Genomic DNA, 27,556 nt, shown 5'->3' on the forward strand with positions numbered 1-27,556 from the left:
CACACATTGTCAAGACATTGCAGTATAGACCTATTAGGAGAACCATGCATTATGGCGGAGGCATATCAGTCGCCGTAGCGATATATCTAGTTATTATTGTTTTTTTATTATCATAACTATAACACTATGATTATTTAGGGGAGAAGAGATCGAGAGTAGAGTCATAATATAGAAATGAACCAAGGAAGGTGGAAATGTTAATTTGTTAAGAATTGTACAAATCAGTTCCCCCCATTTTTCTGCTCTTGATAAAAAGCTTTTCTGAGGACAATCCTGCGCAAACTGTAAACAAACTACTAGGTGTTTCAAAAAACATTTCCCACTTTTGATCATAAATATGTCAAAAACTATTCATTCGATAAAACTGTCATTGATATGAGTAATAGCTGGATAGTGTACAATTTGGTTGGAGGTAATTTGCACGTGAAAGCATAAATCAGTTTCGTTAAATCTAAGATTGATTTTGAAGTAAGGTTTCAGATTTTGGTCAAATTTTAACCCTCTGTACAAAAATTGAACTTCGCACAGGAACCAATGATGTGTATGTGAGTGTGTGCTGACAATGGCCCTGAACAATGGACATGCCTGAACCACCTGTTGACTAGGCATCAGTCTGGCGCTCCCTGGCACATGAATGCTTAATCAATAATTCATGTGGATTGCCCTGGGCACTGCTAGTCTGAATTCATGCACGGTAAAGTGCTTGCAAACACCACATTTCATTCCAGCTGGCAATCATTTTCAAATTTTGCTTCTGACATATCACTAAATTTGGGATATAAAGAAGCATAAATGATCTAAAGTTCCTCATTTTAATACAACTGTCTACTAATTAAATTGTCTGACAAATTTTTCGCTTTTTCTATAAAAAGAGATCATTTTTGGTAAAGAGTTCAGCAGCATTTATCATTGGGGCGATTTGTTTCAGAGTAGATTTATTTAAGGCTCCATACACAAGTGTATACTCTAATTGATTTTCTTTACATGACGCAAATCTCTCGTTTGAAGAGGCTACACAGTGTATATCTTGGCAATCAATGACTTAAAAACCAAAGATATAAAACACCTGTTTCTTGACCGTGGCCTAATCTAAGCATCAGTCATCGCCGCAACGCCGGGGGGGGGGGGGGGGGGGGGGGGGGGGCACCGCGAGAGGAGGAGATTGTTTTGGTTTTTGTATGGGCTATGTAGCTCCTTCTTATTCCTGTATTTTCGTTATTTACGGGTCAATTTTTTTCATTCGAAATGTAAAATGGATGACCATAGAATTTCTCAATAGAATATAAAATTGAAAACTTTAGAAAGGATAGAGAAAATTGAGTTCACTTTGAATGGTCTGCCACAGGCAGATCCACAGGCAGATATCCTTATCATGCTCTTACGTAATACGACAGCTGCTGTAGTCATTAAACCCTGACTTGGCCTCCAGGTTTGTCACGCCTGAGCAGAAAGTTAATTTGCAATGGACAAATACTTCGACTCCCAACGATCAAACGAAGAATCGTTAGGGGGGTATAGCACCCCATCAGCTTCGTTAAAGTGGGGTCTCGCCTCAAACGAGGGATTGACGGCATGACTTCCTGTCACCACGTTTACGATAGAACAGAAGGTATTCATTGTAATTTTGTTTTTCAGAAGTAGGGAAAGCACTGACGCGACTCAACAACAGTATCGACAGGCGTTTGACTTTACACAGATACTGCCAGAGGCTGAATAAAGACTAGCTGTGAAAGTGGAATTTCTCATGAATGAATAATGAAGCATTCAAACCCTGGCCATTGCTCAGGACCATTGTCAGGGTGTTAACCAAACACTCCCATACACACCCATTGACCCCTGTGCAAAGTGAAATTTTGTTCAGAGGGTTGAAAATAGAGCAAAGTCTAGAACCTAACTGTGAAATTAATCATGGATTTCATGAAACTTATTTATGCTTTCATATTTAAACCACCTTCAACCAAATTGTACACTATTCAGCTATCACTCATATAAATGACAGTGTTATCTGATATATATTTTTTTAATTATTAAAAATCAAAAGTGGGAAATGTTTTTTGAAACACCGAGTACTTCACTGCGCTAACATACATAATATTGTGCTACTTCATAGACCCCCTCGTGTTTTTGTTGCTATTGTGCTGGTTTGATAGATCAAAGAACCACCCATTTATCTGCTTCAGACTGTACACTTTTATTATTAGGTGATCCGAGTATCCTCTCGGATCACCTTCTGTATCTGTACGGATTCTTTGTTTTTCTTCTTCTTTATTTCTCCTCAAAAGTTGTGTATCGATTAGCTCAGAAAGTGCTCCTCCTATCAATTTCAAAATTACACCATATATGTATCGTGCCCCAAAGACGACAATCGAAATAAAATCATAGTGATTAGTCAACCGTGACGTCACTATGACGTCATTATATGAAAACACATTCCCATTCATATCTCATTAATGGAATGGAATTTTTCAATGACATTTACGTCACACATATTTCAAGTTATGCTCATTCTACTCATATTCTCAAAATTCATATTTTCTCTCAAAACGTGCGCGTACGCGCGCGTTGAAATATTTGTATGCTCCAATCGAGCTCAAATTTTTTTTGCACACGTTTCAGATCATTTGGAGCATTTTTTGAAAAATTGAAAAAATTGGACGGACGCGTACGCGCGCGCACATATACGCATGCACAGCTCTTATGCAATGGAAACTCCCCGTTTTTTTACATTTATCGGATGCCTGAAATGTCAAGAAATGTTTCTACCAAGTTTCAAGTCAATCCGACTCAATATAACGTCATACGTACCCGTCAAAGTTGAAATTCCGCGCGCGCGTCAATGGCGATATACAGTGAAACAATGCCAAAAAACCGCCAATTTTAAATCCGATTTTACTCGTCAGGATGGACAGTGACCCCCCATTTTCTTTACATATTCTGAAAGCTGATGAGTGGTACATGTCATTTCATGGGTTGGCGATGCTGGCAAAATGATTAAAAGATATCAAATTTCTTAATAAAATAAAAAAAGTAAATTTTCAAAATGACGTCATCAGATTTCAAGTTCACTCGAGCCTATCTCACTTATCCTTCTCTCATTTTCACCCAGATTTCAGTATGATGTAGCTTATTAAATACTCTTTCAGTAATGTAAAAACAACATTTTGATTGGATGACGGCATCACCTCGTAAAAATGGATTGAAAGTAATCTTGTCAAATTTGACCAGTTTACATGTTGTCTCTATGGGAGTGCAGTTTTTCTGGAAATGAAAATTGACATTACTATCTTTATCGAGCACTAGCTCACTTATGCTTCGGTGAATTTCTCCCAGATTTTAATATGTTGTAGCTGAGACTTTGAGCTATCGTAAGTGTGCCCTCCATTTTTTCATTTGATGTCGGTATCACGTCCAAAAACTTGGTTGAAATTAAAGCTTATCTTCGATGTATTGAGATATTCCTTTCTTTTTGCAACTTTCTTTGCAATAACTCAAGAAAAACAAGCTCTATAAGCATAATATTTTGCACATGTTTAGTTCATGTCACGTACATTATTTCATAAAATAACAAGTACTTGATCAGACACCATATTGGGTATGTAAATTAGGGTCAAAGGTCATAAATGTTTTATCTTGTATCTTGGTGAATACATGTCCTATCTTTCCCATATTTTACACACGCAAAGACCATGTTACAAGAATCATTTAACAAAATAACCACTTTTTGCTCAGATGCCATCTTGTCTGTGCAAAGTGGGGTCAAAGGTCATATGTACTTTTTTCCTCTCTCTTCGTTATGACGTGTTATCTCTATGGGAGGGAATTTTTCTAGATGTGAAAATTGACATGGTTGTCTTTATCGAGAACTAGCTCACTTACCCTTCAGTGAATTTCTCCCAGATTTTAATATGTTGTAGCTGAGAGTTTGGGCTATCGTAATATGCAATTCGTTTCTTCATACAACGTTGGCATCATGTCAAAAAACTTGGTTGAAATTAAAGCTTATCTTCAATGTTTTATGATATTTTTTTTCTGAAACTTTCTTTGCAATAACTCAAGAAAAACAGCCTTTATCACCCCCATATTTTGCACATGTTCAGTTCATGTCACGTACATTATTTCATAAAATAACAACTACTTGATCGGACACCATCTTGGGTAGGTAAATTAGGGTCAAAGGTCACAAATTGTTCATCCTGTATCTTGGTGAATACATGTCCTGTCTTTCCCATATTTTGCACATGCAAAGGGCATGTTACAATAATCACTAGTCTTCACTAAATAACCACTTTTTGCTCAGATGCCATCTTGGGTGTGCAAAGTGGGGTCAAAGGTCAAATATACTTCATTCTGTATCTTCGTTAGTGGATACGGAATTCGGTACCAAAGATGGCAAGTCTGACTTCATTTTCTAAATGAGAATCCAAACATCACACGGCCAATGTGTCCTCGACACAAATGAAACCGGTATGGTCATGCCTATTGGGATCAGGACTCAAATCATTGATTTTCGAAGAAATGGGATCACCTAATTTGTCAGTGTTGACAAATTCCGGTTCTAGTTATCATTATTATTATCGTCATCATTATTATTATCATTATTATATCATCATTATTATTTAGTATTTATTATCATTATCATTATTGTTATTATTATCATTATTATTATCATCATTATATCATTATTATTGATATTTTATTATTAATAATGTTTTATTATTATTATTATTATTATCATTATTATTATTATTATTATATTATCATTATTATTTGGGAAGAGGGAGTTAGTCATTAGGTTTAATAAGTATTAGGCACCCGTGGGAATCCACGGGTCTCAGGGCCTTGTATTTTTTCTCTAATATTTCTTTTCCCACGTTATGGGAGAAAGAAAAGAATATTTTTGTCTTCATTTGCTCCCTCCTATTTATTTCTACAACCAAAACTTGATATGATGGACCATAGAACCACCCATTTTATTTCCACTCGTAACTTCACTTAAAAAATAGGCGGTCGGCAAAGCGAGGTTTTCCCCCATGTCCGCTCGTCTTATGAATATGTATGTTTTACAGCAGCTACGCGGTAAACGAATGGACAGCGGCACGATCGGCAAGGACAAAAGGTGGATATTTAGCCATCCTAAATAGTCTGGGTACAATGATACCCGACTTGAGAGTAAACTAAATGACGTACCTGAGCTGCATAGTATCCTGCAGTTGTGCAAAATACAATAAGATAACAGCATTCGTTGTTTTCATTTGGGCACGCCAATTAAGGGCGAACGTCCCTGACACTGTACGTAAATGCCCTTGTAAGACCGTGCCGTTTATTACCATATGAGAGTCCAAGAACGTATCATGATATGCAATGCAACACAGCGACAGGCTCAATGCATACACGCCACTCTTGGCGATGGTATATTGCCCGTACCCACATATTGCGTGTGTCATATCCATTGTCAGCTCCGCCAGCGATCAGCTGGGCGAGATACGTTCTCGGTAGAGTATTACACACACACACAAGGCGAAATAGGCAAGCTCCCGTGTATACAATGTATTACCGTGTGTATGCTCTCTGCGAGCTATCAGCTGGGCGATCACGAAAGATGATCTAGAGCTTTCGCTGCACCCCATTATCCCACTGAAGCTGGGGTCCAGCGCATGTTGTTTTTCTTTGTTTTTTGCGCTGCTCTCATCGTCGACACGGAGGCGTAGCGCGGACAAAACCCAGACGGGGAATAGAAAACACCCTCTTGCCATCGACGGCACTGGTCTCGAGGGCCCGGAGCCAACGGCTTCGGAGGAGATAGCCGCACAAAAAAAAACACGGGAAGGCATGGGGGTGATCCTTACGCGATTATAATATACTAGCAGCACCCGTGGAAATCCACGGGTCTGAGGGGTTTTATTTTTTTCTCACAATACGATTTTGCACATTTTTATTGAAGAAATAAAAAGAAAAGTTTTCTCATTCTTTCGTTAATTGTGCTGTCTTCTAATTGACCACCCTTCCCAGAAATTTGATATTACATTTTTGTAGTATGTGCCCCGCGATCCGGTCCATTGGTAGGGATCATTCCTGCCACTACTTGCTTTTATTATAGAACTTGAGTTTCGAGGGGTTATTTGCACCCGTTGAAGTCCAACAGTTGTCTTGTTGCCCCTCACCCCTCCCCCACACGCACACACACATTTCCACCTCCGCAGGGCAAAAAACAAAAAAAATCAAGGAAAATTACCAAAAACGCAAATGAGATTCCCCGGAAGTTCTACCCACAGATTGTTCCCGTCGAAACGGGGAGATATTAATACAATGACTTTGATATCAATTACCCCCTGCTCTTGCATCCATACAGGCACCCGCGGGAATCCACAGCTGGTCTCAAGGCCTCTGGTTTTTTTTTTTCATATTTCTTTTCCCCACGTTATGAGAGAAAAATAAAATATTTTTGTTTTCATTTGCTCCCTCCTTTTTGTTTTTAATCACCAAAACTTGGCTTGATATCATATAACCATCTGTTCATCTGCTTCAGACTGTACATTATCATATTTAATATTAGGCCTACAATCATTGCTTTTATTATTATTATTATTATTATTATTATTATTATTATCATTATTATTATTATTATCATCATTATTTGGGGAGGGGGAGATCATAGTCATCAAGTTTAATAGGCACCCGTGGGAGTAGGGTCTCACGACCTCATTTTTTTTTTCTTTAATATTTTTCCCATGTTATGGCAGAAAGAAGAATATATATTCGTCTTCATTTGCTCCCTCTTTTTTTATTTTTATCACCAAAACTTGGTTTGATAGACCATAGAACCACACATTTTATTTCCACTTGTAATTTTAAAAATAGGCAGTCGGCAAAGCGAGGTTTTCCCCTACATCCGCTCATCTTATGAATATGGAATGTTTACAGCAGCTCTGCAGTAAACGAATGGACACAGCAGCGCGTGTAATCTGATATGGAAGGGCGCGATCGGCAAATACATTTAGCCGCCCTAAACAGTCTGCGTACAATGATACCCGACTTGAGAGCAAACGGCGAGCAATCCAAATGACGTACCTGAGCTGCATAGTATCCTGCAATTGTGCAAAATGCAATTAAATAACAACGTTCGTTGTTTTTATTTGGGGACGCCAATGGCGAACTGTATGTAAATGCCCTATGTAGTCCATATCACGCGCACGCAGATATAGTGCTTCGTGTAACCATCATCAATACATACACGTAACAGGCGGAGGCAAAGGGACATCACAGAACTCTACACCCAGTGTAGAGTGTGTAGAGTTCTGTGAGGTACATTGTGTGTGCGTGCGCGTCAGCCGGAAGATGTCAGAGATTTCGCTGCATCTATCATCTTTAGTATCCCACTGTCTCTGCAAGCTAAAGATGGATGATCGAGAAAGCAGGAGTCCAGCGTAGGATCGGTCAATATTAAAACGCTCGGCTCTTTCGTCACGCACAAAAATGCATCTGTTCTAATACTGTGCCTGATACATGATAATGGACACAATTCTTCAGTGTATAAGTAATCATACAACATTTGGAATGAAGGTACCATATATCCTAATGATTGTCTCGAATGGAAGAAAACTCATCTCCTGCCTGAATTTTGGCTTCCTTTTCAAGCTTGCGGTCATGGTTGAACATGAATTGTAATCATAAAGCGAGGCACATCCTTATAAATAAACACAGGAGTACTGAGACATAGTACAGAACAGAAACAGGCTTTTTATCACTCTTGACAATGCATTACATTGATATAAAGCTTTTTTGGGGGGTGTTACGATTAATTGTGACACTGCACCTCAAAACAAACAAAAAGTCGCCAGACATGAATTTTTAGTTAGGGCCATATTCTGAAAGAGCAGACTTTAAGCTTTAAAATGATGTATAACTCAAATCAAATGGACTCTCCTAACCTATCTAAATATTGGAAAGAAAGCACAAACTCAGGAAAAGTGTGAACTGAGAAAAGAGGCTCTGAAGTACAGTGTCTATTAAAGCGCTTAATCTTTACCAAACCGTGCTGGCTGTGCAATGAATGGGACAAAAAACAGGAAGTAAACCACCAGAGTAACAACAATGAAGGGATTATCAGATTAAACTGAAATTAAGCATGCCTCATGAACACATTCTGTCCATAGTTAATGCCAACTTTCAAAGCAGTAGCACTATCTTTTCAAAAGTTATTAGAGTTGAAAGTGAAGAGTGTGGACAAGGTTTTTCAGAAATGAAAAAGGGATTCTAAAGACCCAACTAATCGCACTATTCTACCAAAAATGTTCGAGATAAAGTGCTAAAAGACCACACTTTCCTGTCCGTTTTATGATACCAAATTTCAGCATAATGTAAAAGAAGACCCGCTCCTTCAGAAAATATGAAAAAGTCAAGTTCGGCTAGGTTGACCCATTTCACTTATTTTCATTCCTCAACGCAAAATCAATGTGTGCGACTTTGTGTTCGTTTTGAGGTGCACGGTCACAATTATTCTGAATGCTTGTTGACCACACAAGGAAATACAGTTCGCTGTTCCAAAGGTTTGTTATGAAATGAGGTTCGTTTTCGATGGTTTGTTAATCCAAAAGTTAGAAAAATAAATGTAATTGCCATAAGGTTCGTGAATACAAAACGAAATCAGGAAGGTCTGTGTAAAGTGTATTAATTCCGAATATTTGTTTCTACGTCACTGAGTTTCAGCTCCAATTCAATGGTTCTTCATGCTTTTAATAGTATTACTAAGTGACCAAATATGACAAGCATAATTATGATGAAATTTCATAGTCACAACGTGAAGCTGTGGGGCCTACATCAGCTTTTGCTTCTGATATGTATAGTATGTGCAGCATAGATAAGCACGACAAGCGATAGATACTGTGGATGCAACGATGATCATGGACATGTGCCTAATATGCCGAGAATTCAGAATGTTACAGCAGTTGTTGCGCCGGAACAGACGTGAAATCAGTCTTTGATGCGTTGTTTTAAGTGCCCTGCAACATTATAACCATGCGCATAATTTGATGGTTTGTAGTGCATGCAAAGAACACAATCTCGATAGGCAATTATTGTTAATATACTCAATTGACTTTCTCTATGATTATACCTTTTGAGCCCCTGTCTGCAGAATGGTTCCTCAGGTCCTATTTAGGTGTTGGTACTTGCTAAAAGCATCCTCTTTAGTTTCCATTGACAACAATTAAACATAGGAGGGGAATGGAAGCAATCAATGCCCTCGGTAAACGAGGTTTTTTTGTAATATGCATTGTGTGCCTTTTTCTTTTTTCTCTTTCCTATTGTTTGTGAGTTAAAAACTTGCCGCAAACTACACTGCAGCCAACACATAATGCATTCCGACTTATTAGTACAGCGGCACAGACACAAACGCACCAAAGCTAATACATTCTGGCTGCCCTATTGGTCAGAATGGTTAATAATAGTCCTGTCCTGTGATTGGATGATTATCTCACACACCCAAGCTGTCACCTTAAACGGTAGTGTGTGCGACGGAGCGTAAACACCGTCGCTAAGCAGGACTGCTGTATTGTTTCGTCCGGGAAAAGAAACAGGTTGTGAGCTTGAACATAGCCTGAACTTTGAGAGCGATTTTCTCCACTTTTTAGAAAATGGACTAACATCATAAGGGTAGTTGATATTCGTTTTTAAAAGACAAGTTCACCTTAATTGACATATGGGTTAAGTGAATGCAGCAATATTAGTAGAACACATCAGTGAGAGTTTGAGGAAAGTAGGACAATCCGTTCAAAAGTTATGAATTTTTAAAGTTTCTGCTCACTCAAGGCTGGATGAAAAGACTACTATAGCTTGTGATATCACATGTGTACAACGATATAAAGAAAGAATAAAAAATTCAACATATTTTCACTTTTCTCGCATAACAAAAGAACACTTGACTTCTCTCTTTCAGAAGGCAAAGGGAATAATATTACCCCTAACATATGTCAGTAACAAGCCGAAGAAATGTGCACTTTATTCAAAAAGTGAAGTTTTGTGAAATTCTCCTTTTTATTTTCTTTATATCGTTGTACGCACATGACATCACACACTGTAGTAGTCTTCTCATCCAGCAGTGACTACGCAGATACTTTAAAAATTAATAACTTCTGAACGGATTGTCCAATTTCCCTAAACTTTCACTGATGTGTTCTACTAATATTGTTGCATTCACTCAATCCACATGTATATGAAGCTGGACTTGTCCTTTAAGATTTCTAGGGATGTGGAAATGGTTTGTATTATATATCATTGTAAAGCTAAGAGTGTAGAATTCACATATAAGCATAACTAAGATTTCATTTTCTATGACTTTTGACACATATTGAAGGTGCAATTAGCATAGATTAAAGTCATTTAACCTCTTCTTTAGTAGCAATAAATACACTTGTAAATGATTTGTGTCCTACCTGTGACATGTCATCTGCTGCTGTTAGATTGATCCATTTATGGCATCAGTAAAACCTTCACCGAATTTTCCTGAATTTATGCAAAGTGCTTGCATTACCGCAGACATTGTTATGGTATGCATTTTCTCTATGCTCTTGTTGCATTCCCTGTTGCAGAACTTTTTGTCCTTTCCAAGATTCTAGTATAAACACAGATTATAAATTTGTACCAAATGGTAAGTTTCTTTGAATGTTCACATCAACTTTTCCTTTTATTTGTCCAAAATAAGTGACAAATTGTGAATATTGGAGAGTTGCTTTCATTCTGTAGGTAGATGTACTAATGAGATTCTGCCCTCAAAGTTAATCATTTGGTTTCCTAATCAAGCTGTCATGTTGATAAAGGCTGATTTTAATGTTTGTTTCTTTTTCACCAGGACTTTTTCAAATTCCTAAAGGATCGCACAGGAATCTTGACAGATATCACTATCGACAATGTGTTCACTATTGAAGACCCACTGTTTTGTGAGGTAAGTGATGCAGATATCAGGGAGCTAGGAAATGTTGTGTTATTCCATCACTTTGTGTCTTTCTTAGACCCCAATCCCACTAGGAAGGTGATCATGGTGACCATGGCAACCTGTGAAAAATTTGTAAAGCATGGCAGAATCACCCTCCATTTCAATTTATAGCCTGCAAGGGAATTATACTACCGTATAGTTTCTCTTCGGTCAAACTGTGCTGCCACATTGTTGCCACTTTTCCAGACCAACGAGATGTGCTGCTTCTGACATTAAATGGATTATATTACATGTATGATATTTGAACACTTATCAAGACCTCACTACAATGGCGCTACGAACAGAGTGACTGTGATGTGTTAATGCCGGGGTCATGCTACGATCTCAATGGATTGGGATATAATTGAGTTGTATGATTAAATTTCTGCAGTCAGCTGCCAGTGTCAAACCAACGATGGGTGTAGTAGTGTGTATGTAGGTGTGTGTGTGTGTGTGTGTGTGCGCCCAGATTGCATAAGCATGAACTTATTACATTACTATAGTACGGTATGCAGCAAGTGAATGAAACTTCCCACAGTATGCAGGGATTCCAAGTAGTTCTGCTGCTGATCTGTCAGCTCTTATCGCAGTTTATCGGTCGCAGACGGGAGTGTAGTACGTACCTGTGACGATAACGTTATTTCAGGTCCCAAGGCATACAAGGTCTCCCCTCATCCAGCTTGCTACCTTTTCTGCCCTTTCCTTCTGCCTCTTTCGTTCCTTTGCTTTCCCATGTTTGATCATACTTTTGAGAGTGTTTTTACGTAATTACGTGATTTTCTGCAATTGAGAGGTGAGTTTTTGTTTTCGTACTGCATGGTTATTGTGTGATGATGTGCATGAAAAGAGCATTCAAACCTGTTTCCTGTTTGTGTGTTTTCATGTAGCCTTGCCTTCGTTGCAAACATCGTGTAATATTTTGTTTCATTTTTATTTTGAGGGATGGTTTCTCTGTTTTCATGTCACTTCATCTTCTCCCTTACAGTGCAAAGAATATTTCGTTCTAATGCATTTTTTTTTTTGGTTCTTTTCGCACTATGCTGTAGTTCTTCCCACGCTTCTTTATAACGAGGTGGTGTTCTTTTTCGCTTTACATTGCAGCAACATATAACAATACTAGTACTTGTATCCTAACCTCTGCAGTACAGCTGGGGTGCTGACTGTGGAAAGATTGGTCTGTATCTTGTCCATGATATATTTCCGCAGAGACTATGCCTGGCTTCACGGAGAAGAGAGCCGATAAAGTAAGAAAATAAAAGACTCTTCCAGACTGACAATTTTTTTTTATGCCTCCGCCACGAAGTGGTGCCGGAGGCATTATGTTTTCGGGTTGTCCGTCCGTCTGTCCGTCCGTCCTTCCGTCCGTCCGTCATTCCGTCTGTCCTTCTGTCCGTCCGTAATGAATTTTGTGGACAAGGTAACTATCAAACCTTTTGAGGTATCCTAATGAAACTTGGCATGTATGTGTATTAGGGGGTGAAGGCGTGCCTATCAACTTTTGGGTGCACATGCTCAAGGTCAAAGGTCAAATACATAAAATTTCACTATTTCCATCATATCTATGCAATGTCTGAAGATATTTTCTTGAAACTTAGTGTATACATGTATTACCCAATTGAGATGCTCTGGTTTGGGTCATGAGGTCAAAGGTCGAAAGGTCAAGTAAAAATATTAAAACTTCACCTTTTTTCTCTGTACCTTGGAAATTGTTCGAGGTCTCTTCATGGAACATAGTATATAGATTTTCCAGGTCAAATGTCCACCGAGATAAACCAAATGTCAAATAGGTAGTTCGAATGTCCATTCAGCTGAATAAATGTTCATGACAGAATATGGTATCAAATTAGGCAATTCAAATGTCCACTTAGGTATGAAATGTCCGCACAAATATCAGACAAGAGATAATGCAGTTCCCAATGTTGCATAGCAAAATATTACAGAGAACAATGCGCCGGGAAACCATTGTCAGATAATGTTTTCAGGTGTCCATTCCCTACTAGACAGTGCTTTCTTGAATCACAAAATCATTATTTCACATAGGTAAATTGTATCGTTTAGGACATGTTTTCCAAGTGAACTGTCCTCTAGCTCAAACACATTGTTCAAATGTTCATGTGTATTGCAAGAGAGATTAATGTATGTCCACAATACAATGCGGTTAGCAATAGGCAGTTCAAATGTCCATGGAGGTATGGAATGTCCATGTAGCACATGTCAAATATGACTGGAGCAATGTCCCATAAGGGAGATCGAATGTGACATAGTGATTTCAAACGTCCATAGTCTGAAAAACTGCTTATTTAAACCATATAAATCGTAACCTTACATGCATAAACGCATTCCTTAGTAATTAGTCTTTCATGTACTTGCTACATACACAAACACAGGTCCATACGGTGTCAAGATAAAAACATATTTTTATTGAAACTTTTAAAAAAATGCATGCAAACAAAGTCAGTAGGGCTAAACTGACATTAATCTCATGATAGCATTTTATTATTTATTATTATTAATTTATTATTTCATATGAAAGAATGAAGATTTCTGGCATGAGACTATTCACTTTTATTGTCTAAAACATAAAGGAAGTCATTTTCTTCAGAGTCTTATTTCACTTTTTTGTGATATTTTGCATCATCCCATACATAGATAGAAAAAAATAGTTCATATATCATACAGAACGGCCATTCTTCTATTCCCCTAATACGATTGTGCTGTAGCTCAGAAACAAATGTAAACCTGTCATTTTGATGTCAATTCTTAAGTTTCGGTCTTCTAAAGAACATTTCCTGTCCGGCTTGTCGGACGGAATTTGAAAGTTGGACGGTTTCAATTGGTGCTATAACCAATTATCATTTATCACCATTTTATCTTCTTGTTTTGTTTTTTTCTAACTCTTTTCTTCTCCCTCCATCCTCTCATTTCTCTTCCCCATTTTTCTCCCTTTTTCTTTTTTTTTTCGGTTAAAAAGTGGTACAATGCATACCTTGCCATTCATTTTGGAAGTCCTGCTTTTGTATTACCTGAAAAAAACAAGTTTTGTTTTTTGTTTTTTAGATAGGAAATTGAGAATCAACAAGAGAAACGAAGTTATTTCGGTGATGTCACTCACTTTAATTGTGTTGCATAATGTTGGCAAAGTCTCCATAGGCAATACTTATCATCATGTTTTCGAGTCAAAGGATATTTGAATTACCTATGTAACATTTGAATTCCGTATGACCGACATGATACTCTCATTGACCTGAGATGACAAAAGAATTTATTTTGTGTGGAGATTTGACTTGACTATGGACTGCTTATATACCTATTTGGACATTTGATTTCCCTAATGGTATTGGAATTACTATATCATACTTGCTTCGCTAATGAATTTGATTCAGATAGCCTACAATTTTATGTTCTTTAGCTTGCAGAGCAAGCAACATCAAATGCCAGACTATGGTAACAAGAAATATTAAATTTATTGAAATCTTTGCACACATACAAATAATAACCGAAAAAGAAAATATATTTGTGAATCTTATTATAGGAATTTCATCGAATATCTTTATTTTTTAAGAATATGATTTTCCAAGGTCAGACTATTTGCTTCTTTGGTCAGAAAAAAAAAGAATTGGAAGTCACTCTTTGTGATAATGATTCTTAACTCTTTTGCTTCACCCCATGAATATGTGATACTTCTTTTGTTCATTTTCTTACAGTTCATATTTTACTGCCATTTTACTGCAAATGCAAAATGCTTCTCGAGTTTCAAATTTCTATATTAATGTATCATCACTCTTGAATTCCCTGGATAAAAATAAAAACCGTGTTCTTCAGAAAAAGAAAAAACAATGAGCGAGACTCGCTTTGTTTTAATAAAGTCATGACAGATTGTCTGTGAATGAAAACGCAGTTGTCTGCACCTGATAATATTCATCAGGATTTCATATTCTTGAGAAGGATAATTCTCTTTGCTGTGTTATGGAGTCAACTGATATCAAAATTACTTACCTGGCATCTGAATCACCTATGAATGTCGTGATATGCTCTCATTGACCTGAGGTGACACGAAAATTTATATTGTGTGAATATTTGACATGGCTATGGACATCTTACTTACCTTACAGGATATTGGTTTGCTATGTGGACATTTGATTTCCCTATTGATATGTGAATTACCTAATGTGACGCTTGATCTGATATTACGGATATTTGACCTGGAAAACCTATATATACATGTACTGACTGGCAGTGATTATCTAGAGAATTTAGGGTTCCTGGGGTCAAAGCCATGGGTAAGAGGTCAAGGACAACACTTCAAAATTTTACTATTTCCCTCATGTTTATGCAATGCCAGCAGGATATATATATATTTTTTTTACACTAGGTGTATGCATGTTTAACCTAAGAGAGATTCTCTGGAATTTTTTTTCTTTTGTTTTTGCCTCAAAGGTCAAAGATCAAGTGAAAGTGCTGAACTAAAGTTTTTCCTCCATATCTCGGATGTGGCTCAAGTTATCTTGAAACGTACTACATATTTATGCATCTTCTGCCTGACAGTGATTATGTTATGAATTTTAGGGTCTAAGGCCAGATGAACATGGTAACAATTTACTATTCAATATAGAAATTACACTTTTTCTCGATACCTTGAAAATTACTCAATGCATAAACATATGAATGGGTCAAAGTCAAGTTAAAGTCGTCCATAAATCCCAAATACATGCTTTCCTATTCATCTAATTAAAGCTAGGTCAAGGAAGGTGAGCATTCAACACATTTGTGACAAACTTTTCATTTTAACATTTTGCCAATTTTGAAGGGCAGTGAGTTGGCTCAGTCGGTAGCGCGTCTGCCTCACGATCACGCGGCCCGGGTTCGAACCCGAGTCTGGACTGAGCAATGTTGTGTGTAAACATACCGTCCCCTCTAGCAAGAGGCAAAACACTCTGTCCCTCGGATAGGTCATAAAATGGAGGTCCCGTGTATGAGAGAGTCACAGCTCATGCACGTAAAAGATCCCGCTTCATTCATTCATCGCAAAGAGCAGGGTGTCTAACCCGGTGAAGTGGTCCCACCCCACATCCAACTTGACCCAATGGAAGACCAGCTTAGTGTAGCTGAATATGGGCTATCCAGCCATCTTCACAGATGGAAATGAACATGCTAATCACACATTGTCCACATGTACTATTTAGACCTATTAGGAGAATCATGCATTATGGCGGATGCATACCAGTCGCCATAGCGACATTTCTAGTTTATTTATTCCATGGACCATGCACATCCCTGCTTATACAGAGGAGAGCCGTAAATGTCAAGAAATTATAAAAAGAGCACATGCGGGCAGACAAGTCTTTCTGTCTAGGGTGCAGGTACTGATGTCAGTGTGATCATTTTACTGAGGTGTTCAGCTCAAATGGTGATGATGTTTGATGAAAGTGGTTCTGAATGTTTGGGAAAGAATCAAATGACTTGATTAGTGGTAGTGATCATAATCATTCCCTTTGCAACTTCTTCTTTCAATCTCTCTTCTTGCATGTTACTCATTTCATATTTCCTCCCCATGAAAGATGAACAAAAAATGAGGCCCTTCTATATACTTCATTGCAACAAACAAGGATCACACCCACTTCTTATATTTTGAAGCAAGTTAGGCCAAATAATGGCGAATAAGAAAAGCATGAACGATGCAGAGAATTATAATTTGACAAGACTTCCCGCATAGGGGAGTGCTTAACATTACATTCCTCCGGTTCGGAACAGAACAAAAAAAAAGGGGGGAGGGGCTACTAGTATAGGTACGACGTGTATGGATCATTACCTTGCTTCGTGGGATTTCTGGGAAGAGAGACAAATGGCTAGATGCAAGTCTATTGTAAAGAGCCTGTGCACTGCAAATGCCAGAGTTAGATATTTCTTTTATTGGCCTGAACATTGCAGTTGACTTGTGTATTTTAAACTATCACTTTATTAGAAAAATTGGATTGCATGTCTTTGAAAAAATAATTGTAAAGAGGTTGTACTCATGCTCTAAGGCAACTTCATTCAAAAGGAGCTGTCACAATCGCATGTTGTATCAATACAGTTTACAGAGAATGTTCAGGATAGGGGGACGTAGAAACGGAGGGTTTACCATACATGTCCCGACGTCAGATAAGAAGCCCACCGTGAAGAGACAGATACCATCGGTCAAGGGGAAGTATGGACCCACTCCCAGTAAACACAACAGCACCATCATGTGCAAGGAGGTTCTACCTCCCTTGTGCGATCCTAATACGCTACCCTACGAGCAAAACTGCACGTCAATGCTAAAAATTTGAACCCCTTACTGAAGTTGGGCCTACTCTGATCAAGGAGTCTATCTTTTTTTTTTTTATGCCTCCACCACGAAGTGTCGCCGGAGGCATTACGTTTTCATGTTGTCCATCCGTCTGTCCATCCTTCCGTCCGTAATCAATTTTGTGGACAGCGTAACTAAAAAACCGTTTGAGGTATCCTAATGAAACTTGGCATGTTATATGAGTGGGCGAAGTTGTGCCTATCGACTTTTCGAGACACACCCTTATACAGATCTGTAAAGCATGCCTTGCAAGCTTGCGGCAGCTTGCGGCAAGCTTGCAGAATGCTTGCAGGGTTCCACATATTTAAATGAGCTGCCGCAAATTTGCATACTAGCTTGCTGCAACCTTGCAGGGCTTGCTCACATACCTGCAAGCTTGCACAAAGTTTTTAGCTTGCCGCAAGCTTGCTGGCCAGCTCGCTGCAAGCTTGCGGGCCAGCCTGTGGCAAGCGTGCGGCAAGCTTGCAGGGTTCCCAATATTTAAATGACCAGCCGCAACCTAACATGCTAGCTTGCTGCAACCTTGCAGGGCTAGCTGACCTGCAAGCTTGCACAAAGTTTGAAACCTTGCGTATTAGCTTGCCGCAACCTTGCAGGGCTACTGGTAGCTGACCTGCTAATTTGCAGCCTTGTGTATTGACTTCTGGCATTCTTGCAGGGCTAGCTGACCTGCAAGCTTGCAGGGAGTTTGCAACCTTGTGTGCTATGCCACCAGTTCGCGAAATGCTTGCTGCTAAGCTTGTCGCAAGCCTCTGCAAGCTTAGGTTTTTTTAGAAATTAAGAAATTTGATAACTAGAGCACTCGCACAGGAGACCTGTTCGAGCACATGAAGAGTTTGTTCGCAAAAACCGATAAGTCCATTTTTGAAGATTTTGAAGTATGGTTTCTGTTATAAAGTACAAATAATATGTTTGTATTGGTCCTTAACATATAAAGGTAAATTTTTGAAGTTACGGTCAAAAGAAGCAAAAATTTTCTTATTATTCTCTTTATTTTTCTTGACCTTTAATCGCAAATATCTCCATTTGGTAAATATGGACTTATCGGTTTTTGCGAACAAACTCTTCACATATCCCCCGAACCAATCTCCCATCCCCCATCTGGATTACTGTACTTTTTAGGCCAGAATGTTGTATAATATGGCAACTGTCGCGGGATACAATAAAATCTGACAAGAAATGAGGCTGGTATATAGCACATACAAGGAATATGACATGTCATCCTATAAAAGTTTGAACAATGAGAGCACTGGCAATGAAAACTTTTGTTACCTAGAATAACTCCCCATAAACCTCAATAGCAAGTTCGAACAAAATCCAACAAGAAATGTGGCTGATAGAGCATGCACAAGAAATGTGACTGGCATCTAAGTTGGAGCACTGAGGGCACCACCACCACAAGCTGTTGTGTCCTACATGTACATGTAGAATGACCATTCGTTCACCGATCCTGAGCAAGTCTGAATAAAATCCCATAAGAATTGAGGTTACATGTAGTACCATACAGCACATACAAGAAATATGACATGGCATCCAGGAAAGTCGGAACAATGAGAACGCTGTCAATGAAAACTTTTGTTGGCGCTGTCACCACAAACTGTTATGTGTCCTTCATGTACAATGAAGAATGACCACCCACCTCCTTAGCAAGTCTGAGTAAAATCCAGTGAGTAACAATCAAGTCATTGCATAGATATTTAAGCATTTTTGCAAATTTTGACATGATCAGGGTGACCTTTGACCCTGTAAAAGGTGGAACAGGGAGGGCAGCATTATCAATAGGTATAGATGTATAGATTTGACTATGTTACCTTTAAATACCAAATTTGAAAAAAATCGGTCGAGAAACAAGGCCAGCATCACACACACAAGCAGACCCTGTTGAATTTACCTTTTCATGTATAAAGACGGAACAAGCGAGGGCACCACCACCAAAAACAATAGGCACCTTGATTTCACTATAATGCACCTTTTTGCCAAATTTGAAGAAAATCTAATAAGAAATGTGGTTGATAGAGCACACACAAGAAATGACCTTTGACCCTGTAAAAGGTGGAACAGTGAGGGCAGCATTATCAATAGGTATAGGTGAATAGATTTGACTATGATACATTAATACATAGGCCTACCAAATTTGAAAAAAAAAAAATTGGTCAAGAAACAAGGCCAGTGTTGCACACACAAGCAGACCCTGTTAAATTGACCTTATTTTTAGCTCACCTGAGCCAAAGGCTCAAGTGAGCTATTGCGATCGCCCTTCGTCCGGCGTCCGTCGTGCGTCGTGCGTCGTCCGTCGTCCGTCGTCCGTCGTGCGTCGTGCGTAAACTTTTTACATTTCATCTTCTTCTTGAAAACCCCATGACCGATTTTCATCAAACTTGGCAGGTAGCATCCCTAGGGGGTTAGGAACTCAATTTGTTAAAATGGGCACCATGCCCCACCCAGGGGGCCCCCAGGGGGGCCCAAACCCCCCAAAATTAAGGAATCTGTAAAAATCTTCTTCTCTAGAACCAGAAGTGATAGAGCTAAGTTAATACTATGAGTTAGTACATTGATGACTGTAGTTTCAAGTTTGTTCATGGCAGAATCAGGGGTGCCCCCCTTGGGACCCAGGGGAGGGGGGTGGGGAAGGGTTCTAATGGGGCCTAAATTGTACATTTTCATCTTCTTCTTGAGAACTCCATGACCCATTTTCACCAAACTTGGCAGGTAGCATCCCTAGGGGGTTAGGAACTCCATTTGTTAAAATGGGCACCATGACCCACCCAGGGGGCCCCCAGGGGGCCCAAACCCCCCAAAATTAAGGAATCCGCAAAAATCTTCTTCTCTAGAACCAGAAGTGATAGAGCTAGGTTAATACTATGAGTTAGCACATTGATGACTGTAGTTTCAAGTTTGTTCATGGCAGAATCAGGGGTGCCCCCCTTGGGACCCAGGGGGGGGGGGGGTGAGGAGGGGTCCTAATGGGGCCTAAATTGTACATTTTTATCTTCTTCTTGAGAACCCCATAACCCATTTTCACCAAACTTGGCAGGTAGCATCCCTAGGGGGTTAGGATCTCAATTTGTTAAAATGGGCACCATGCCCCGCCCAGGGGGCCCCCAGGGGGCCCAAACCCCCCAAATGAAGGAATCTTTAAAAATCTTCTCTAGAATTAGAAGTTATAGAGCTGAGATAATACTATGAGTGAGTACATTAATGACTGTAGTTTCAAGTTTGTTCATAGGAGATCCAGGGGTGCCCCTCTTGGGGGTAGGGGGGGGGTGGTTGGAAGGGTCCAAATGGGGGCCTGAATTGTACATTTTCATCTTCTTCCTGAAAACCTCATGATGGATTTTTGTCAAACTTGGCAGGTAGCATCCCTAGGTGGTCAGGATCTCAATTTATCAAACTGGGCACCATGCCCCACCCAGAGGGCCCCAGGGGACCCCAATTCCCCCAAATTAAGGAATCTTGAAAAAATTGGGCCCTTATTGTACATTTTCATCTTCCACTTGAGAATGCCTCGTCAAATTTTGGTAGAGCTGTGAATAATTTAGATTAGTGACTGCGTGAAAGGTGAACTTGCGATACTCAGGTGAGCGCTAGACCCGCGGGTCTCTTGTCATGTATAAAGACTGAACAAGTGAGGGCGCCATCACCAGAAACAGCAGGCATCTTCGTGTTACCATAATACACCTTCATGCCAAATTTGAAGATGATCTAAGAAGAACTGCAGCCAGTAGAGCGCTCTCAAAAGAAAATCTCTGCGGCGGACGCGGATGCAGCGGACGCGGCGGCGCAACGAGGCCAAATCCATTTTATCCTCCAGACTCTGTTCGGGGGATACAATTAGGAAATTAAATTGAAATTTGCACAAAAGTGAAACATAAAAAAGGCAGAATGAAGTATGAATAATACACTCAAATCTGTTATACATTCATTTATTGTCTCACCCACCGGAGGTGAAGGCGAGACTAAGGGATCCAAATGGCGTCCGTCCGTCGTCCGTCCGTCGTCCGTCACAAATGTTAAAGTTTACCTGCAAGACTCTGTTATGCATAACTTGGCAACTGTTACAGCAATGGCAGCCACACTTGGGTGATAGAAGCACTAGGGGTATCTTCATGTTATGGTGTTGTCGGAGGTCATGAGATGATGTCAAAGGTCATTTGAGGTCATATGTGACCCGCTACAACAAAATGATCCTAAAGTCGGGCGAGGTCTATTATTTGAAAATTGCATGATATAATCCCCTAGTCTTTCTGCTTTAAATTGATATATAACACATTTTATAAAAATAATTGGCTGCGGATATATCGATGTTTAAAAGAGAGCATGTCTAGACGTCTGGAAATCACTGTTTCGAGAAAAGCGCCCTAAAAGTCTTCCTTTCGACGCAGTCGCGATCAAGGGACACGCAAGTTAGTTTTCACCTCTGGACAATAGAAGGTAAGCCCTAGCAACCCCCGAAGAGTTCATTCAAGCACATTAGCGTCGGCGGTCTCCTCACCAACCAATCAGTGACCAGGATGTGAGAAGCGGCTTAGCATAGCGCACCCCGCCCAAACGCACCAGTCGACTGGGCAGTGTGCGAGCTTCACGCTTCGGTTAACAGCAAGCAGCAAACTGACCAATGAGATCACTCTGGTCGTTGTAAGGGGCGGAACCTATCGGTGGCGCTCAATCCAAATTTTCAAACCAGTTTCTGCTTCATTGGAACGCCAAAAAAACATGGCTCAGAAAAACACTATTTTTTGGTCTTTCCTTTGATCATTTTGCTTCAAAATTTTGACAGATGATAGAAGATAGGTTAGACTCCAATAATATGTCAAAATCAGAAAATCGTAAGTTTTGACCAATTTTAATGCTCTGACTTTAAACTCGATTTTTACGGCTTCGACCGTGCGTGACTTTAGGACCTTTTTGTTGTAGCGGGTCACATATATTAAAGAGTATGTGCAAGACTCTCTTTTCTATGTTAAAGTTTACCTGCAAGACTCTCTTTTGACAAATAACTTCACATAAGTTGCTTGGATTACAACCTAACTTGGGTCATAGATGCACTGGGGGTACCTTCGTGTTATGGTGCCGTTGGAGGTCACAGGATAAAGTCAAAGGTCATTTGAGGTCATACGTTAAAGTTTACTTGCAAGACTCTCTTATCACACGTAACTCAACACATGTTGCTACAATGGCAATCAAACTTGGGTGATGGATGCACTTGGGGTACCTTCATGTTATGGTGCCGTAAGAGGTCACATGATAAGGTCAAAGGTCATTTGAGGTCGTACGTTAAAGTTTACTTGCAAGACTCTCTTATGATAACACGTAACTCAGCACATGTTGCTACAATGGCAATCAAACTTGGGTGATTGTAGATGTCTCTTGGGAAGTTGAAGGTTACCACAAGGTCAAAGGTCACAGACAGGGGTCAACAAACTTTTAGGGCCCAATGTTAAGTTTTTAGGGCGCATTTCGTTTATGGCTCATAACTTTTGATCCCTTTGTCCGTTTGTGACCAAACTTGGATGGAAGGATGTCCCTTGGGGAGGTGAAGGTCGTCACAAGGTCAAAGGTCACAGACAGGGGTCAACAAACTTTTAGGGCCCAATGTTAGGTTTTTAGGGCGTGTTGTGATTGTGGCTCATAACTTTTAATCCCTACATCCGTTTGTGACCAAACTTGGACGGTAGATGTCCCTTGGGGAGTTAAAGGTCATCACAAGGTCAAAGATCACAGAAAGGGGTCAACAAATTTTCAGGGCCCAATGTTAAGTTTTTGTGGCGCGTTTCGATTATGACTCATTACTTTTGATCCCTTTGTCCATTTGTGACCAAACTTGGATGATAAATGTCCCTTGGGGAGTTGAAGGTCACCACAAGGTCAAAGGTCATAAGCAGGTCAATTAACTTCTGGGAGTTATAAAAATGTTAATTCCTTGTACGCGAATGGGCAAGACAATTTGGCACTTGCCTTGTTTTACTAAAAAAAAGAGGTATGCAGAATGTATTGACGTATATGTAACAATAAAAATACCTGTTTATACACACACAAATTACAATGGGTGGGACTGTATTGCACATTTAGGGGAAGTTACAATGATTAATTTGTTAAAATGTGTAGATTATAGAGGTTTATGGGGAATGAAAATATGGTGAGGTTATTCAGCATGTTAATGCATGCAGTTAGTTATAATAGTATTAATCAATTTGATACCTTGAACAGAATTATTGTCCTTAAATCTAAGCTGCACACAGAAACAGTCAAACCGCCATTTTGAATTTATGAGTGAACAAGTAACTTTCTTTTTTGTAACTGAGAGGGCACCAGGCAATTTTCTCTATCAATTAACCTATAAGTTTGCGACAAGCTTGCAAAGATTTTGATTGTGACCATACAGTTGTAGTAAGCTTGCGGTAAACGCTTCCAGAATTTGCTCTAACAATTTACCCACAAGCTTTAGCTTCGGACAAGCACACAAAGATTTTGACTGCATTTTGCATGCTTGCGAAGTTCTAACCCGCAAGCTTGCAACAAGCATGCAAAAATTTTGATTGCAGTTCACAAGCTTAAGTAAGCTTGAGGAGTTTTCTTTAATAACCTGCAAGCTTGCGACAAGCTCACAGAAATTTTAATGGCCTGCAAACTTTGTGGTAAGCTTGCGGAGATTTCTGCATTACTCGCAAGCTTACGGCCAGCTTGCAGAGCTGTTAGTTGTCTCACTGCAAGCTTTTCGTAAGCTTGCACAGCTTTCATGTGGTCTTTCAAACTTATCTGCAAGCTTGCGACACAATCTGCAAGCTTGCAATTATTTTTGCAATCGTATCTGCAACCTTGCAATCGTCCACAAGCTAATGGTAAGTTGCTGCAAGCTTACCGCAAGCTTACCGCAAGCTTGCAGCAAGCTTACCAGGGGATGCCAAGTTTGTATCATGCTTGCAGTAAGATGGCAATAAGCATGCGCAAGCTTGCACTCTTTAATACAAGCTAATTAAGGTTGCCGCAAGCTTACTGCAAGCTTGCTGCAAGCTTGCTGCAAGCTCGCCGCAACCTAAGATTTTTATAAGGGCATGCTCAAGGTCAAAGGTCAAGGTCAAATGCACAAAATTGTACTATTTCCCCCCATATCTATGCAATGCCTTTTCTTAAAACTTAGTGTATACATGGACTACAAAATGGAGATTCTCCAGAGAGAGTTTCAGGTCATGAGGTCAAAGGTGAAAGGTCAGGAAGAAATGTAAAAATGTCACTTTTTTCTCCATATCTTAAAAATGGTTAGAGGCATCTTCATGGAAGTTGGTACATATGCATGCAGTGACTGACGGTCATTATCTAGGGAATGTTGGGGTCACGGGTCAAAGGTCAGGGGGTCAAAGGTTAAGGTCAACTCCTCATAATTTCACTATTTCCCTCTTATCTACATATATTGCCTGCAGGATTTTTCTTTAAACTTAGTGTATTGCCCAGTAGAGATTGTTGTATGAAGTTTCTTGCCATAAGGTCAAAGGTTATGTGAAAGTGCTAAATTTCACTTCTTCAAAAATCAAGTAAAAATTCTCAAATCTCCAAATACCTGCACTTTTAGACAATAAAATATAGAAAATTCATCCAATCAAACCTCGTTCAAGGAAAGTAAACATTCAACACATTTGTGATGGATCTGTCATTTTAATATTTTGCCAGTTTTGTGAAACTGTCATCACACATTGTCAAGACATTGTACTATAGACCTATCAGGAGAACCATGCATTATAGCAGAGGCATACCAGTCGCCATAGCAACATTTCTAGTTCCTCCTTGCATAGCATTAAGATGAAGAAATGTGGCTGAGGAATGAGACTTATACCCCTTTCCCGCTGAAGGAAATCTCCCCCGGGGGCACCCGGGGGCACCCGGGGGCACCCGGGTAACCCCGCAATATGAAAGGTAACTCGGTTGAAACCTAGGGGAAGCCTAGGTGAAACACCGATAAAATTTTGGGCTATTCTTACCCTAGAAGCGTCCTGGGTAAACACCGATAGTTCAACAGGAAACCACCGGTGGTTCACCGAGGAACGCCCAGCGTGAAAGGTCGTCTCGGTGAAACACCGGGTGAAATATGCAAATTGTGTTTTTTGCAAGCAAGCGCCCAAGTTAGTCCACATGTAGTTGGTGTATACCCATGTAAACATACACACGACTACAGTAGTATGTCGTTCGTGTGACGTTCACAGCTGCGACGGCATTGTGGTATTGCATCGTGTTGTATTGTTTAATTGCACAAATAAACCGAGCTGATTAGAGTGTACTCGATCGAGTTGCCGTGTCTTCTTCTTCTTCCTCTTCCAGTCTGGTACGGTCCGCCTCTGGCGTATTATCGTACTGTACCTTGTGCTTGTCAAGCGCTGGGTGCACAGTGATAGCAAATTCCATTCTTTCTTTCTTTTATTTCACAAGGTAATGAACGGCTAATGTCGCGAATTTCAACACTTTGAGCACAAAAAAAATGAAAAAAAAATGAAGGCCCTCCGAATATGTGAATTACGATCGATAGAGGTAGAGAATTACGAGTACGAACCAACGAGTGGAAAAGGAAGGAGCAAACACATATTGTCTGTTTGGGTGTAGATGCAAGTGTGTCCATAACGCCGGTAGTCATTTACGTATGGATTACATAATACCCTTTCGCAATTATCTGGGTTACGCTTTGTAATGCGGAGTAATAATGTGTATGCTTGAGTGGGTGTATGAAAATATGTGATGTATGTGCCAAAGTTTTTGCCAAAGGGAGGTGTACGCTGTATGTGAGGGGTAAAAATGTCGAGTGTGTTTAAGTGTGTAATTGTATCCGTTTTTATCTGCATTTATGAATGTTTTAATGTTTAAAGGTTTTCATTGTTATATCTGTGTTTTGGAAACAGAGTTGTGAAACGAATAAGCAATGCTACAACGTTATCATATCACTATACCTCTTCAGTAATGTAAGATGTCAATGTCACTTTTTTTTTCTTCTCTCTCTCTTCAAGTTTGCTATCTTTTCTTCCTCTCATTATACTGGCCAGGTTTATGGTCGCTCATTTGAATGTGTTTGTTCATTTTTAAAGGTATAACCCTGTGAATGCATACCATGTGCACTAGTCCACATCATGTGATTATAAACACACTCTAGATGAGCTAAAAAAGGGAAGGTGCAAACATGCATTGTCAGCTTGGGTGTAGAAGCAAGTGTGTCCATAACGCCGGTATTCGTTTACGACTCGATTACATAATACCCAAACGCAATATATTTGGGTTACGATATGCATTGCGGAGTATATAGATGTATATGCTTGTGTGGGTGTATGAAAATATGTGATGCATGTGCCAAAGTTTTTGCCAAAGGGAGGTGTACGCTCTATGTGAGGTGTAAAAATGTCGAGTGTGTTCAAAAGTGTAATTGTATCCGTTCTTATTTGTATTACATGAATGTTTTAATATCTGACGGTTTTTTAATGTTATATCCGTGCTTTGGAAATTGAGTTATGAAATGAATAAGCAATGTTACGATGTTATCACATGATTGCATCTGTTCCGTAATGTAAGTTAATTTTTTATAAGCAATTTGTATGTGATATTGTTTTGTTATGTTGTATTACTGTATAAACTACCTCAATTCGGCCTTGTTAGGCTGCCATGGTAGTTGTTTTTTAAACCATGAATAAATAAATAAATAAATAAATAAATAAATAAATAAACAACCACTACGCACTATATACAGTACGTTCAAATTAGCGCGCGAAATATCGCACCATTATTACACACTTCTGCTAGGATCGGCCGCGGTGCGAGCAGAAAACACGTCTAGGGGAAAGTTGCGTAACAAAATTCACCGAGAGCATTGTCGTAGGTGTGAAAAGACGGCACTGAAAATTTCACCCGACGTTCCCCGGTGAATTCACCGAGATATCCAACGGCGTTTCACCGAGAGTGGCAGCGGGAAAGGGGTATAACTCACCACTCGATTCATTCAAGTCACCAAGCAGAAACATGTGGTGCATTATGTTTGAATCAAGTGGGGGCGCTGTGGCATAGCGGATAAGACTCCTGATTCCCGTTCGGAGGATGCGGGTTCGAATCCTGCCCAGTGCTTACGTCCTTGGAAAGATGTTTTTACCCGCTATGTCCCTCTCAACCCAGGGGTATAAACGGGTACCTGCCAACACAAGACACAAAAGAGTCAACAGATTCCTACAAGCAAAAGGATTTTAAAGTTGAAAACTTAATACAGCATTATGCCTATGAAACATAAAAACACAAAG

The 27,556-nt window shown here is 39.6% G+C and overlaps 1 protein-coding gene across 1 annotated transcript in view; it reads left to right on the plus strand.

The window, feature by feature from the left end:
* Positions 1 to 10,847: 10,847 nt before the first annotated feature.
* Positions 10,848 to 27,556, plus strand: part of LOC139734522 (putative acid phosphatase 5) — a 118,791-nt gene continuing 102,082 nt past the window's right edge. The window contains exon 1 of the mRNA XM_071645297.1: positions 10,848 to 10,939. The gene's annotated coding sequence lies outside the window, so the exon portion shown is untranslated. The remainder of the gene's footprint in view (positions 10,940 to 27,556) is intronic.

This window comes from Diadema antillarum, unplaced genomic scaffold (assembly GCF_040938485.1).
Source record: "Diadema antillarum isolate AM-2024a unplaced genomic scaffold, OU_Dant_1.0 seq00000531_RagTag, whole genome shotgun sequence".
Lineage (NCBI taxonomy): Eukaryota > Metazoa > Echinodermata > Echinoidea > Diadematoida > Diadematidae > Diadema > Diadema antillarum.